Source organism: Oncorhynchus tshawytscha, linkage group LG01 (assembly GCF_018296145.1).
Source record: "Oncorhynchus tshawytscha isolate Ot180627B linkage group LG01, Otsh_v2.0, whole genome shotgun sequence".
Taxonomy (NCBI): domain Eukaryota; kingdom Metazoa; phylum Chordata; class Actinopteri; order Salmoniformes; family Salmonidae; genus Oncorhynchus; species Oncorhynchus tshawytscha.
In genome coordinates this window covers 81173904-81189849 of record NC_056429.1, presented here as the reverse complement: position 1 = coordinate 81189849, position 15946 = coordinate 81173904, and the positions used below count along the sequence as shown (strand labels likewise).

Sequence of the window (15946 nt, the reverse complement as noted above, 5' to 3'; positions counted from 1 at the left end):
GGGTGCTTTGCTGGTGACACTGTCAGTGATTAATTTAGAATTCAAGGCACACTTAACCAGCAGGGCTACCACAGCATTCTGCAGCGATACGCCACGCCATCTGGTTTGCGCTTAGTGGGACTATAATTTATTTTTCAACAGGACAATGATCCAACACACCTCCAGGCTGTGTAAGGGCTATTTGACCAAGTGGAGAGTGAAGGAGTGCTGCATCAGATGACCTGGCCCCCACAATCACCCAAACTCAACCCAACTGAGAGGGTTTGGGGTGAGTTGGACCGCAGAGTGAAAGAAAAGTAGTGAACGAGCGCTCAGCATATGCAGGAACTCCTTCAAGACAATGTAGAAAATAGTCAAATAAAGAAAGACACTTGAATGAGTAGGTGTGTCCAAACTTTTGACTGGTACTGTGTATATATATATATATATTTATATATATATATATACACAGTGAGGTCTGAAATGATTGACACCCTTGATAAAGATGAGAAATAATTACTCAATAAAATAATTTATTCAAATACTGAGCTGTATTGTACGCTACATTTTATGGGGAATTGTATAATGTTCTACTAATTCAATTGGTTAGAGAATTAGATTTTGTTTAACAAGTAATATATTCTCCTCTCAAAAAAATTTACACCCTTAAAGATTCTCATAAATAAAGTTGTCAAAAGTTGAGTATTTCATGCCATATTCCTATCCCGCAATGACTACATCAAGCTTGTGACTCTACAAACTTGTTGGATGCATTTGCAGTTCATTTGGATTGTGTTTCAGATTATTTTGTGCCCAACAGAAATTCATGTTAAATAATATATTGTGACATTTTTTTTTTGTCACTTTTATTATAAATAAGAATTAAATATGTGGATGCTACCATGATTATGGATATTCCTGAATGAATCGTGAATAATGATGAGTGAGAAAGTTACAGAGGTTCAAAGATCGTACCACCACGACATGCTAACCTCTCACCACTAACAATAACAGAGGTTATGTCTTGAGGGTATGATTTTTGGGGGGAGCATACAGTATAGTTCAGTATTTGAATGATTTATTTTATAGTCATTCTTGCTCATCTTTATCAAGGGTGTCAATTTTGGACCCCACTTTATATATATATTCTTGCTGTGTTATTATGCATGGCTAATCTTGGTATAATGGCAATGTTTAGGTTACTTCTAATGTGATGGGTGACTTTTTATTTGTTTTTTTGTTTAAATATAATGCTTAGGAGTTGTGATACCATGACTCTGTTTAAATGGTGGACTTTTTCGGTAAACTTTGGGACTGCTTTTGCTGTTCACTATGTACTGTGACTTTGCAATGTACTGTGTTTGACAGATACCACCACTTTAAATTCATTTTATTTGGGTTTTATATAATGAACATACACAAAATAGTCCAAATTGGTGAAGTAAAATAAAATAATAATTTAAAAAAAAAATGTATTGAAAAGAAAAAATGGAAAAGTGCTGCGTGCATATGTATTCACCCCTTTGCTATTCACCCTAAGATATGGTGCAACCGATTACCTTCAGAAGTCACACAATGTCAGTGGGTCAGACGTTTACATAAACTAAGTTGACTGTGGCTTTTAAACAGCTTGGGAAATTCCCAAAAATGATGTCAAGGCTTTAAAAGCTTTTGATAGGCTAATTGACATAATTTGAGTCATTTGGAGGTGTACCTGTGGATGTATTTCAAGGCCTACCTTCAAAATCAGTGCCTCTTTGCTTGACATCACGGGAAAATCAAAAGAAATCAGCCAAGACCTCAGAAAAAATATTGTAGGCCTCCACCAGTCTGGTTCATCCTTGGAGGTACCACGTTCATCTGTACAAACAATATTACACAAGTATACACACCATGGGACCACGCAGTCGTCATACCGCTCAGGAAGGAGACGCATTCTGTCTCCTGGAGATGACCTTACTTTGGTGCGAAAAGTGCAAATCAATCCCAAAACAACAGCAAAGGACCTTGTGAAGATGCCGGAGGAAACATGTACAAAAGTATCTATATCCACAGTTAAACGAGTCCTATATCGACATAACCTGCCACTGCTCCAAAACCGCCATAAAAAAGCCAGACTACATTTTACAACTGCACATGGGGACAAAGATCATACTTTTTGGAGAAATGTCCTCTGGTCTGATGAAACAAAAATAGAACTGTTTGGCCATAATGACCATCGTTATGTTTGGAGCACAAATAGGGATGCTTGCAAGTCGAAGAACACCATCCCAACGTTGAAGCAAGGGGGTGGCAGCCTCATGGTGTGGGGATGCTTTGCTGCAGGAGGAATTGGTCCACTTCACAAAATCAATGGCATCATGAGGGAGGGAAATTATGTGGATATATTGCAGCAACATCTCAAGACATCAGTCAGGAAGTTAAAGCTTAGTTGCAAATGCGTCTTCCAAATGGACAATGACCCCAAGCATACTTCCAAGGTTGTGGCAAAATGGCTTAAGGACAACAAAGTCAATGTATTGGAGTGGCCATCACAAAGCCCTGACCTCAATCCTATAGAAAATTTGTGGGCAGAACTGAAAAAGCGTGTGTGAGCAAGAAGGCCTACAAACCTGACTCAGTTACACCAGCTCTGTCAGGAGGAATGGGCCATAATTCACCCAACTTATTGTGGGAAGCTTGTGGAAGGCTACCTGAAATGTTTGACCCAAGTTAAACAATTTAAAGGCAATGCTACCAAATAATAATTGAGTGTACACTTCTGACCCACTGGGAATGTGATGAAATAAATAAATGCTGAAATAAGTAATTCTCTCTACTAACATTTCACATTCTTAAATTAAAGTGGTGATCCTAACTGTCCTAAAACAGGGAATTTTTACTGGGATTAAATGTCAGGAATTGTGAAAAACTGAGTTTAAATGTATTTGGCTAAGGTGAATGTAAACTTCCGACTTCAACTGTACACTTGTTCTGAAAGGCCCCAGAGTCTGCAACACCACTAAACAAGGGACACCACCAAGCAAGCGGCACCCCAAAAACCAAGAAGCTCTTCAAACAGGTCAGGGACAAAGTTGGGGAGAAGTACAGATCAGGGTTGGGTTATAAAAAATATCAGAAACTTTGAACAGCCCACAAGCACCATTAAATCCATTATTAACAAATGGAAAGAATATGGCACCACAACAAAGCTGCCAAGAGAGGGCCGCCCACCAAAACTCACAGACCAGGCAAGAAGGGCATTAATCAGAAAGGCAACAAAGAGAGCAAAGATAACCCTGAATGTGCTGCAAAGCTCCACAGCGGAGATTGGAGTATCTGTCCATAGTACCACTTTAAGCCGTACACTCCACAGAGCTGGCCTTTACAGAAGAGTGGCCAGACAAAAGCCATCGCTTAAAGATAAAAACATGTTTGGTGTTCACCATAAGGCATGTGGGAGACTCCCAAAACATATGAAAGAAGGTACTATGGTCAGATGAGACTAAAACTGAGCTTTTTGACCATCAAGGAAAACTCTATGTCTAGCGCAAACCCGACACCTCTCATCACCCCAAGAACACCATGTTTTTCATTGGACTAGGAAACTGGTCAGAATTGAAGGAATGATGGATGGCGCAAAATACAGGGAAATTCTTGAGGGAAACCTGTTTCAGTCTTCCAGAGATTTGAGACTGGGACAGAGGTTCACCTTCCAGCAGGACAATGACCCTAAGCATACACTCGAGTGGTTTAAGGGGAAATATTTAAATGTCTTGGAATGGCCTAGTCAAAGCCCAGACCTCAATCCAATTGAGAATCTGTGGTATGACTTAAAGTTTGCTGTACACCAGCGGAACCCATCCAACTTGAAGGAGCTGGAGCAATTTTGACCTTGAAGAATGGGCAAAATCCCAGTGGCTAGATGTGCCAAGCTTATAGAGACATACCCCAAGAGACAAAAGGCGGCCCTACAAAGTATTGACTTATGTTATGCATGCTCAAGTCTTATTTATTGTTTGTTTCACAAAAAAAAATATTTTGCTTCTTCAAAGTGGTAGGTTGTGTAAATCAAATGATACAAACCCCCCAAAAATGCATTTTAATTCCAGGTTAAAATGCAAGAAAATAGGAAAAATGCCAAGGGGGTGAATAATTTTGCATGCCACTGTAGCAGATGTTATTGCAGGTGTAGCGAAATGCTTGTGTTTCTTGCTCCAACAGTGCAGTAATATCTAACAGGTTATATCATACAATTTCATAATAGACACAAATCTAAGTAAAGGAATGGAATTGAGAATATATAAATATATGGACGAGCAATGTCAGAGCGGCATAGACTAAGATACAGTAAATCAATTCAAATCAAATCAAATTTATTTATATAGCCCTTCGTACACCAGCTGATATCTCAAAGTGCTGTACAGAAACCCAGCCTAAAACCCCAAACAGCAAGCAATGCAGGTGTAGAAGCCCAGTAGAATATAATACAGTATATACATATGAGAAGAGTAGTGAAATATATGTAACATTATTAAAGTGTCCAGTGATTGCAAGGGTATGTACAGTGGGGCAAAAAAGTATTTAGTCAGCCACCAATACTTATTTTCCACCATAATTTGCAAATAAATTCATTAAAAATCATACAATGTGATTTTCTGGATTTTTTTTCTCATTTTGTCTGTCATAGTTGAAGTGTAGCTATGATGAAAATTACAGGCCTCTCTCATCTTTTTAAGTGGGAGAACTTGCACAATTGGTGGCTGACTAAATACTTTTTTGCCCCACTGTATATAGGGTAGACTATACACGAACACTTTAAGGTGCTAGTGATGGCTATTTAACAGTCTGGTGGCCTTGAGATAGAAGCTGTTTTTCAGACTCTTGGTCCCAGCTTTGATGCACCTGTACTTACCTCACCTTCTTCTGCATGATAGCAGGGTGAACAGGCAGTGGCTTGGGGGGTTGTTGTCCTTGATGATCTTTTGGCCTTCCTGTGACATCGGGTGCTGTAGGTGTCCTTGAGGGCAGGTAGTTTGCCCCGGTGATGCGTTGGGCAGACCGCACCACCCTCTGGAGAGCCCTGTGGTTGCGGGCGGTGCAGTTGCCATACCAGGCAGTGATACAGCCCGACAGGATGCTCTCAATTGTGCATCTGCAAAAGTTTGTGAGTGTTTTAGATGCCAATCCAAATTTCTTCAGCCTCCTGAGGTTGAAGAGGTACTGTTGTACATTCTTCACCACTCTGCCTGTGTGGGTGGACATTTCAGTTTGTCAGTGATGTGTACACCGAGTAACTTGAAGCTTTCCACCTTCTCCACTGCGGCCCCATCGATGTGGATAGAGGGGTGCTCCCGCTGCTGTTTTCTGAAGTCCGCGATCAGCTCCTTTGTTTTGTTGATATTGAATGAGAGGTTATTTTTCTGGCACCACACTCCCAGGTCCCTCACTTACTCCCTGTAGGCTGTCTCGTCATTGTTGGTAATCAGTCCTACTATTGTTGTGTCGTCTGCAAACTTGATGATTGAGTTGGAGGCGTGCGTGGCCACACAGACATGGGTGAACAGGGAGCACAGGAGGGTGCTGAGAACGCACCCTTGTGCGGCCCCTGTCTTGGGGATCAGCGAAGTGGAGGTGTTGTTTCCTATCTTCACCACCTGGGGGGCAGTCCGTCAGGAAGTCTAGGACCCAGTTGCACAGGGTCCACAGTTAGCTCTTTATCCACAATATAGCAGGGGGTGTAAAGCCATAACACATACATTTTTCCAGCAACAGACTATGATTGATAATGTCAAAATCCACAATGAGTAGCTGTGTGACCCCTACTCTGTGAGGTCCTCAGCAGTAGCTTCATTGTCTGCATGGTCACCGTCATCCTCTTCCTGTCAGCTGACTTCTGGACCGTTAAGGTAGGCCCTAAACAGTAATACTGTAGAACAAAACAGCAATAGAATAGTAATAGAATACTAATAGAATAGAATAGTAATATAACTCCAATAGAACCGCAATAGAAGACCAATAAAATATCAATATAACATGTGTAAATATTGTCAACCCTCTGTCTCTTTTGTTTAACTAAGTAGCCTAATGATGTATTGACTCCTCTACCATATTTCAGAACATCACTGGGTGGTTGATGGTGGGCCTGAGGTGGTGGAACAAGGTGGATGGATGATAGAAAAAGCCACTGGGTTGTTTGAGTCCAGAAAGGTAGGTCACACACATTCCAATCTTTTCGGGGTAGATAGTAACTAACTGCTCTCCACTGAATTACCTTCTTCTGTAGGGGTAAAACCTAATTCCATAGAACCTGCATCGACTCTGGATTGTGATGTCATAACAAAGCCTATTACTGTATATACATGTGGTCTCTCCCAATCTTGAGAAGTACTTTCTTTGGATACACTCAAAGCATTATAACCCTCAATCCTAGAATTTAACCAGCACTTTGTATTGCCAAATACTTACTTGGTCAACAAGCTAGTTGGCACTCACAGATGTGAGAATGTCCTCTCTTTCCTATCAGCCTTGGGGGAATTTGAAGCAGCTGGTGTCAGATCCAAGTCGAGGATCTTCTGGTTGGTCCTGGTCATGTGTCCAGTCATCTGGGTCTACTTTGTCTTCAGCACACTCTTCAAATCAAAATCAAATCAAATTTATTTATATAGCCCTTCGTACATCAGCTGATATCTCAAAGTGCTGTACAGAAACCCAGCCTAAAACCCCAAACAGCAAGCAATGCAGGTGTAGAAGCACGGTGGCTAGGAAAAACTCCCTAGAAAGGCCAAAACCTAGGAAGAAACCTAGAGAGGAACCAGGCTATGTGGGGTGGCCAGTCCTCTTCTGGCTGTGCCGGGTGGAGATTATAACAGAACATGGCCAAGATGTTCAAATGTTCATAAATGACCAGCATGGTCGAATAATAAGGCAGAACAGTTGAAACTGGAGCAGCAGCACAGTCAGGTGGAAGTTGAAACTGGAGCAGCAGCATGGCCAGGTGGACTGGGGACAGCAAGGAGTCATCATGTCAGGTAGTCCTGGGGCATGGTCCTAGGGCTCAGGTCAGTTGAAACTGGAACAGCAGCATGGCCAGGTGGACTGGGGACAGCAAGGAGTCATCATGTCAGGTAGTCCTGGGGCATGGTCCTAGGGCTCAGGTCCTCTGAGAGAGAGAAAGAAAGAGAGAAGGAGAGAATTAGAGAATGCACACTTAGATTCACACAGGACACCGAATAGGACAGGAGAAGTACTCCAGATATAACAAACTGATCCCAGCCCCCCGACACATAAACTACTGCAGCATAAATACTGGAAGCTGAGACAGGAGGGGTCAGGAGACACTGTGGCCCCATCCGAGGACACCCCCGGACAGGGCCAAACAGGAAGGATATAACCCCACCCACTTTGCCAAAGCACAGCCCCCACACCACTAGAGGGATATCTTCAACCACCAACTTACCATCCTGAGACTCTTCTCCTTCAAGATCAAATGGCTGGTTAGTCAAATCTAGTCGATTATATTTTAAAGTGAATATCACATGGGTGTCAACACAGCTGAGTTAAGTGTTAGTTTTTTTGCTTTGCCAGTGCTCTCTCAATTTGTGGAGATTGCTTCATTGTCAGACATACTGTGTAAGACGTCACTGCTCACATTACTCATCAGCACCATCGTCTCTTTCAAAATGAAGTGGGCTAGTTATTTTTTAGCCTTGCCAGTGTTCTTTTACTATGAGGATGTTGCTCCGATGTCAGCCATAAATGACCAGTTCTTATAATCTCGCACCTCTCTCCTCCACCCAGGCCCTGGTCATCATGGGCGTGGTGCTACAGGGGGCTAACCTGTACGGATATGTTCGCTGTAAAGTGGGTGGTAGGACCAGTTTGAAGAACATGGCTACTAACTATTTTGGACAGGTAACTTTTTGAATTCAGTCTGACAACTGTGACATGCTTAACACCCTGGCCATCCTACAATCTAAGCTTGATCTCACACAAATTATCAATGAACCCACCAGATACAACCCAAAATCCGTTAACACGGGCACCCTCATAGATATCATCCTAACCAACTTGCCCTCCAAATACACCTCTGCTGTTTTCAACCAAGATCTCAGCGATCACTGCCTCATTGCCTGCATCCGTAATGGGTCTGCAGCCAAACGACCACCCCTCATCACTGTCTAACGCTCCCTAAAACACTTCAGTGAGCAGGCCTTTCTTATCGACCTGGCCCGGGTATCCTGGAAGGATATTGACCTCATCCCGTCAGTAGAAGATGCCTGTTTGTTCTTTAAAAGTGCCTTCCTCACCATCTTAAATAAACATGCTCCATTCAAAAAATGGAGAACCAGGAACAGATATAGTCCTTGGTTCTCTCCAGACCTGACTGCCCTTGACCAGCACAAAAACATCCTGTGGCGTTCTGCATAAGCATTGAACAGCCCCCGTGATATGCAACTTTTCAGGGAAGTTAGGAACAAATATACATAGGCAGTTAGGAAAGCTACATCTCTCCAAGGTGGCATAGCAGTTCAGACGTCTTTTGTCCTCGTCTTGTCGTGTCCTGTATATATATATATTTACAACTTTTTTCACATACATTTTATTTTATTTTCCATCAACTCATCTTCAAAACACTCTCCTGCAACCCGCCTAACCAATTTATATTTAGAAAAAAGTATTATTTACCTCAAATCTGTAATCCTCCAAGAAGCTAGCCAGAAACTCCAAGAAGCTAGCCTGAAACTAGCCAGAAGCTAATCCAGAAGCTAATCAGAAGCTAGTTCAGAAGCTAGTTAGCTTCTTTACTGGCAAATCGTTAGTATTCAGCTAACCACGGTTTGTGGTCATCAGCTATCCTTTAGCTCGAAAATCTATCGCCAGTTCTGTATGGCGCAGCGCGGCTCGGAACGGAACATACCGGACCAATTTTTCTCTCCATGTCCCTGGATTTCGACTGCTCTCTGGACATTCATACCCGGATCTCACAGCTAGCTAGCTGCTATCCGTGTGACTATCGGCCTTCGTCGATTCCGGAGCAAACATCAATTATTCCGGAGCTAGCCAGCTCTGTCAATCACTCCTGAGTTCCATCAATCACTCCTGGGCTGCAGTCACCTATCCGGACCCGTTTTACTGCCTACGCGGAGCCCCACCGGGCCTTCACAACTGGACTGCCGACGTTATCTACCCGAAGGAGATCCGGCTGGCTCCTCCGTCGCGACGTTACCTGAACGCCCATCTGCGGCCTGCTAACCGTTAGCTGTCTTACCGGCTGCTATCTGAATAGACAATCAGACAATTTATTTATTTTTATTATTATTATGTTTTCTTCTTGGGCCTCTATAACTATATCTATTGATTTTATTTTTGTTGTTGTTGTGTGATTTGGATTGATCCCCTCTACCACACGGAACCCCACTAATCTACTGACGGAACGCAAGAGGTGGCTAACAACAGACCTCCATCCTATGCTAGCTTGCTACCGATGGCCTGGCTAGCTGTCTAAATCGCCGTGACCCCCAACCAACCTCTCCACTCACTGGACCCTTTTGATCACTCGACTAAGCATGCCTCTCCTTAATGTCAATATGTCTTGTCCATTGCTGTTCTGGTTAGTGTTTATTGGCTTATTTCACTGTAGAGCCTCTAGTCCTGCTCACTATACCTTATCCAACCTATTAGTTCCACCACCCACACATGCAATGACATCTCCTGGTTTCAATGATGTTTCTAGAGACAATATCTCTCTCTTCATCACTCAATACCTAGGTTTACCTCCACTGTATTCACATACTACCATACCTTTGTCTGTACATTATACCTTGATGCTATTTTACCGCCCCCAGAAACCTCCTTTTACTCTATGTTCCAGACGTTCTAGACGACCAATTCTCATAGCTTTTAGCCGTACCCTTATTCTACTCCTCCTATGTTCCTCTGGTGATGTAGAGGTGAATCCAGGCCCTGCAGTGCCTAGCTCCACTCCTATTCCCCAGGCGCTCTCTTTTGACGACTTCTGTAACCGTAATAGCCTTGGTTTCATGCATGTTAACATTAGAAGCCTCCTCCCTAAGTTTGTTCTATTCACTGCTTTAGCACACTCTGCCAACCCGGATGTTCTAGCTGTGTCTGAATCCTGGCTTAGGAAGACCACCAAAAATTCAGAAATTTTATTCCAAACTACAACATATTCAGACAAGATAGAACTGCCAAAGGGAGCGGTGTTGCAATCTACTGCAAAGGTAGCCTGCAGAGTTCTGTCCTACTATCCAGGTCTGTACCCAAACAATTTGAACTTCTACTTTTAAAAATCCACCTCTCTAAAAACAAGTCTCTCACCGTTGCCGCCTGCTATAGACACCATATGTGAACTGATTGCCCCCCATCTATCTTCAGAGTTCGTGCTGCTAGGCGACCTAAACTGGAACATGCTTAACACCCCAGCCATCCTACAATCTAAACTTGATGCCCTCAATCTCACACAAATTATCAATGAACCTACCAGGAACCTCCCCAAAGCCTTAAACACGGGCACCCTCATAGATATCATCCTAACCAACTTCCCCTCTAAATACACCTCTGCTGTCTTCAACCAAGATCTCAGCAATCACTGCCTCATTGCCTGCATCTGTAATGGGTCAGCGGTCAAACGACCTCCACTCATCACTGTAAAACGCTCCCTGAAACACTTCTGCGAGCAGGCCTTTCTAATCGACCTGGCCGGGGTATCCTGGAAGGATATTGATCTCATCCCGTCAGTAGAGGATGCCTGGATATTTTTTTTTAAATGCCTTCCTAACCATCTTAAATAAACATGCCCCATTCAAGAAATTTAGAGCCAGGAACAGATATAGCCCTTGGTTCTCCCCAGACCTGACTGCCCTTAACCAACACAAAAACATCCTATGGCGTTCTGCATTAGCATCGAACAGCCCCGTGATATGCAGCTGTTCAGGGAAGCTAGAAACCATTATACACAGGCAGTTAGAAAAGCCAAGGCTAGCTTTTTCAAGCAGAAATTTGCTTCCTGCAACACTAACTCAAAAAGTTCTGGGACACTGTAAAGTCCATGGAGAATAAGAACACCTCCTCCCAGCTGCCCACTGCACTGAAGATAGGAAACACTGTCACCACTGATAAATCCACCATAATTGAGAATTTCAATAAGCATTTTTCTACGGCTGGCCATGCTTTCCACCTGGCTACTCCTACCCCGGTCAACAGCACTGCACCCCCAACAGCAACTCGCCCAAGCCTACCCCATTTCTCCTTCTCCCAAATCCATTCAGCTGATGTTCTGAAAGAGCTGCAAAATCTGGACCCCTACAAATCAGCCGGGCTAGACAATCTGGACCCTTTCTTTCTAAAATTATCTGCCGAAATTGTTGTCACCCCTATTACTAGCCTGTTCAACCTCTCTTTCGTGTCGTCTGAGATTCCCAAAGATTGGAAAGCAGCTGCGGTCATCCCCCTCTTCAAAGGGGGGACACTCTTGACCCAAACTGCTACAGACCTATATCTATCCTACCGTGCCTTTCCAAGGTCTTCGAAAGCCAAGTCAACAAACAGATTACCGACCATTTCGAATCTCACCATACCTTCTCTGCTATGCAATCTGGTTTCAGAGCTGGTCATGGGTGCACCTCAGCCACGCTCAAGGTCCTAAACGATATCTTAACCGCCATCGATAAGAAACATTACTGTGCAGCCGTATTCATTGATCTGGCCAAGGCTTTCGACTCTGTCAATCACCACATCCTCATCAGCAGACTCGACAGTCTTGGTTTCTCAAATGATTGCCTCGCCTGGTTCACCAACTACTTCTCTGATAGAGTTCAGTGTGTCAAATCGGAGGGTCTGCTGTCCGGACCTTCTTTGGACACTGTGTTAACAACCCTCCAGGCAAGCTTCAATGCCATACAACTCTCCTTCCGTGGCCTCCAATTGCTCTTAAATACAAGTAAAACTAAATGCATGTTCTTCAACCGATCGCTACCTGCACCTAACCGCCTGTCCAACATCACTACTCTGGACGGCTCTGACTTAGAATACGTGGACAACTACAAATACTTAGGTGTCTGGTTAGACTGTAAACTCTCCTTCCAGACCCATATCAAACATCTCCAATCCAAAGTTAAATCTAGAATTGGCTTCCTATTTCGCAACAAAGCATCCTTCACTCATGCTGCCAAACATACCCTTGTAAAACTGACCATCCTACCAATCCTCGACTTTGGCGATGTCATTTACAAAATAGCCTCCAATACCCTACTCAACAAATTGGATGCAGTCTATCACAGTGCAATCCGTTTTGTCACCAAAGCCCCATATACTACCCACCATTGCGACCTGTACGCTCTCGTTGGCTGGCCCTCGCTTCATACTCGTCGCCAAACCCACTGGCTCCATGTCATCTACAAGACCCTGCTAGGTAAAGTCCCCCTTATCTCAGCTCGCTGGTCACCATAGCATCTCCCACCTGTAGCACACGCTCCAGCAGGTATATCTCTAGTCACCCCCAAAACCAATTCTTTCTTTGGCCGCCTCTCCTTCCAGTTCTCTGCTGCCATTGACTGGAACGAACTACAAAAATCTCTGAAACTGGAAACACTTATCTCCCTCACTAGCTTTAAGCACCAAATGTCAGAGCAGCTCACAGATTACTGCACCTGTACATAGCCCACCTATAATTTAGCCCAAACAACTACCTCTTTCCCAACTGTATTTAATTTTAATATATTTATTTATTTTGCTCCTTTGCACCCCATTATTTTTATTTCTACTTTGCACATTCTTCCATTGCAAAACTACCATTCCAGTGTTTTACTTGCTATATTGTATTTACTTTGCCACCATGGCCTTTTTTGCCTTTACCTCCCTTCTCACCTCATTTGCTCACATTGTATATAGACTTGTTTATACTGTATTATTGACTGTATGTTTGTTTTACTCCATGTGTAACTCTGTGTCGTTGTATCTGTCGAACTGCTTTGCTTTATCTTGGCCAGGTCGCAATTGTAAATGAGAACTTGTTCTCAACTTGCCTACCTGGTTAAATAAAGGTAAAATAAATCAATAAAATAAAAAGCTAAGGCTAGCTTTTTCAAGCAGAAATGATAAAAATATCTGCCGAAATTGTTGCAACCCCTATTACTAGCCTGTTCAAACTCTCTTTCGTATCATCTGAGATTCCCATAGATTGGAAAGCTGCCACAGTCATCTCCCTCTTCAAGGGGGAGACACTCTAGACCCAAACTGCTACAGACCTATATCTATTCTACCCTGTCTTTCTAAGGTCTTCGAAAGCCAAGTTAACAAACAGATTACCGACCATTTTGAAACCTACCGTACCTTCTCCGCTATGCAATCTGGTTTCAGAGCTGGTCATGGGTGCACCTGAGCCACGTTCAAGGTCCTAAACGATATCATAACCGACATCGATAAGAGACATTACTATGCACCAGGTATTCATCGACCTGGCCCAGGCTTTCGACTCTCGAATCACAACATTCTTATTGGCAGACTCAACAGCCTTGGTTTCTGAAATGACTGCCTTGCCCGATTCACCAACTACTTCTCTGATAGAGTTTAGTATGTCAAATCGGAGGACCTGTTGTCCGGACCTCTGGCAGTCTCTATGGGGGTGCCACAAAGGGTTCAATTCTCGGGCCGACTCTCTTCTCTGTATACATCAATGATGTCGCTCTTGCTGCTGGTGATTCTTTGATTCACCTCTACGCAGACGACAACATTCTGTATACCTCTGGCCCTTCTTTGGACACTGTGTTAACTAATCTCCAGATGAGCTTCAGTGCCATACAACTCTCCTTCCGTGGCCTCCAACTGCTCTTAAATGCAAGTAAAACTAAATGCATGCTCTTCAACCGATCACTGCCCGCACCTGCCCGCCCGTCCAGCATCACTACTCTGGACAGTTCTGACTTAGAATATGTGGACAACTACAAATACCTAGGTGTCTGGTTAGACTGTAAACTCTCCTTCCAGACTCACATTAAGCATCTCCAATCCAAAATTAAATCTAGAATCATCTTCCTATTTTCACAACAAAGCATCCTTCACTCATGCTGCCAAACATACCCTCGTAAAACTGACCATCCTACCGATCCTCGACTTCGGCGATGTCATTTACAAAACAGCCTCCAACACTCTACTCAACACTCACTCTACTCACTCTACTCAACTGGAAAAAAACTGAAAAAATCCCTAAAGCTGGAGACTCTTACCTCCCTCACTAGCTTTAAGCACCAGCTGTTAGAGCAGCTCACAGATCACTGCACCTGTACATAGCTCATCTGTAAATTAGCCCATCCAATCTACCTCATCCCCATACAGTATTTATTTATTTATCTTGCTCCTTTGCACCCCAGTATCTCTACTTGCACATTCATCTTCTGCACATCCTACCATTCCAGTGTTTAATTGCTATAATGTAATTACTTTGCCACCATAGCCTATTTATTGCCTTACCTCTCTTCTCCTACCTCATTTGCACATGCTGTATATAGATTTTTCTACTGTATTATTGATTGTATGTTTGTTTATTCCATGTGTAACTCTGTGTTGTTGTATGTGTCGAACTGCTTTCCTTTATCTTGGCCAGGTCGCAGTTGCAAATGAGAACTTGTTCTCAACTAGCTTACCTGGTTATATAAAGGTGAAATAAAATAAAATAAATAAAAGTCCTGATTCTCCATCCATTTCCAGAAGTGTGCACTTGAAGGCTCCCTGACATACTTCGGGAGACGGATGGAGAATTGGGATGCAACGTGTCGGCCTTACTGAAATGGACAAGAACTGTCTGTATTTATTTAAATCATGATTTTGTGTGCGTATCTAATGTTGTGTTTTTGTTTTGTGTGTTTTCTCTCTGACAGGCAATGACTAAACAAGAAGAGTCATAGAGAAGGGTGACTGCTCTCAGATTTTCACTTATGTTTGCATTATTTTGAATACTAGTATATTTAGAGTTTTACTAGAAACTAATGCAAAATAGAAACATTTTGTGACAAGAGTTTTCACATTATGATACCATTTAAAGTGAGAAAAAGGATCATTTCTAGATAAGTCTGTGCTTTTCCACTGTAGCTATACTGACTCAAAGCCTTATCTGTTTTATTTGTTGTTTTGCATTTTATCCCTAGACTTTATACAATACGGTGAAATGTTGTTTCTGACTTGTATTATACAAACATGTTGCCTGTATAAAACTGATGGTTGTAAAGCAATATAGAAGATCAAGTTCATGTGTAAATAGTATATTTATGTCAACAACAAAAAAAGTGAGGCATATTTTTGCGGAAATACATTTATAACATTTCCAAAATGAGCTGTGTTTTTTTGAGTTTTTCTGGATTTACTTCATGAAGTGCATTACTAAACTTTTAGGAATCTAAAATCTTTCATTTTAATTTGATGTGTGGGGTCAAAGAGTACACACAGGAACCCTTTGTTTTTACACTGATGCTACTTGATGTTTATTATATATGCATAGTCACTTTACCCCTACCTACAAATACAAATTACCTCGACTAACTTGTGCCCCCGCACATTGACTCGGTACCGGTACCCCCTGTATTATTGTTATTTTATTGTGTTACTTATTTATTTTCTTTTTAATTTATTTTATTTAGTAAATATTTTCTCGACTCTTTTTTTCTTAACTGCATTGTTGGTTAAGGGCTTGTAAGTAAACATTTCATGGGTAAGGTTTACACCTGTTGTATTTGGCACATGTGATAAATACAATTTGATTTGATTACACCCCTCTGTTTCATAGTTTTACTCATGGGAACTTGATGGACTTGATTTCATTAAATTAAATGATGTGGCATAATTGAATCAGTATTTTAAAGTAACTCATAAGCCTACTTTACGTCAGTGGTGCGTTGGTCATGTTAGATTCAGTGCGCAATAAATGTTAGGATCGACAGCGTCACCTTGTGGAACCTTATTGCAACGTTTTCTG

At 42.4% G+C, this 15946-nt stretch overlaps 1 long non-coding RNA gene across 1 annotated transcript; it reads left to right on the top strand.

The window, feature by feature from the left end:
* Nucleotides 1-7318: 7318 nt before the first annotated feature.
* Nucleotides 7319-15499, top strand: LOC112257928. Its single transcript, XR_002954660.2, has 3 exons — nucleotides 7319-7454; nucleotides 7759-7872; nucleotides 14856-15499. It is a non-coding gene; the product is annotated as an uncharacterized LOC112257928 (long non-coding RNA).
* Nucleotides 15500-15946: the final 447 nt, after the last annotated feature.